Here is a 1,208-nt window from a genome sequence, read left to right on the forward strand (position 1 = left end):
GGAGTGGCCGGCTGGGCCCTGTGGTGGCCCAGTTGGCCTGTGGTCAGCTGGGCCGAAGCCCAGGGGGTTTCTTTTCTCTTTTTTTTTTACTGTTTTCTGTTTTCTTTTTATTTATTTTCTTTTATGTTTTTTTAACTATCTATAAACACTTAGGCATTTTATAAAATTGTGAACCTTACACCATAATTATCTTTGTAATATTTGGCAACCACCGAACATTTTTGTTTTAATTTTTGAAAACTTTTATTATTTTCTTTTATTTAAATTTTGAATTTGTTTCGGTTCTGAACTATCGAGAGTTTATCACAGTAACCGTGGTGACGTGGCATCATTAGCGGGGAATCACTGTAGCTTAATTATCCGGGTGTCACAGCAGCCAGCTAATGTCTACTGCGCAACTTTATTCTTCTAGACTCGTGTTGGGCCTCCAAGCGCAGAGTTTTGTAGGGCAATAGCAATTTTCCCTCAAGTGGATGACCTAGGTTTATCAATCCGTGGGAGGCGTAGGATGAAGATGATCTCTCTCAAACAACCCTGCAACCAAATAGCAAAAAATCTCGTGTGTCCCCAATACACCCAATACAATGGAAAATTGTATAGGTGCACTAGTTCGGCGAAGGGATGGTGATAAAAGTGTAATATGGATGGTATAAATATATTTTTATAATTTGAATAAATAAAAACAGCAAGGTAACAAGTGATAAAATGGAGCACAAATGGTATTGCAATGCTTCAAAATAAGGCCTAGGGTCCGTACTTTCGCTAGTGCAATCTCTCAACAATGCTAACCTAATTAGATCACATAACCATCCCTCAACATGCGGCGAAGAATCACTCCAAACTTCTTATCTAGCGGAGAACATAAGAAGAAATTGTTTGTAGCTATTCTTTCCGATCAATCTATCCAAGAGTTTGTACTAGAATAACACCTAGTTATTCTTTCCAATCGATCTATCAAGAGTTCGTACTAAAATAACACCAAGTTATTCTTTTCAATCGATCTATTAAGAGTTCGTACTAGAATAACACCAAAGCAAATTCAGATTCATAATACTCAATCTAACACAAAGAGTCTCAAAGAGTGCCCCAAGATTTCTATCGGAAAAACAAAGACGAGAACGTGAACCCTTATGCATAGATTACCCCAATGTCACCTCAGGAATCCGCAAGCTGATTGCCATATCTCAAGTGAATCAATCACTACTGGA

Source organism: Triticum dicoccoides, chromosome 4A (assembly GCF_002162155.2).
Source record: "Triticum dicoccoides isolate Atlit2015 ecotype Zavitan chromosome 4A, WEW_v2.0, whole genome shotgun sequence".
Taxonomy (NCBI): domain Eukaryota; kingdom Viridiplantae; phylum Streptophyta; class Magnoliopsida; order Poales; family Poaceae; genus Triticum; species Triticum dicoccoides.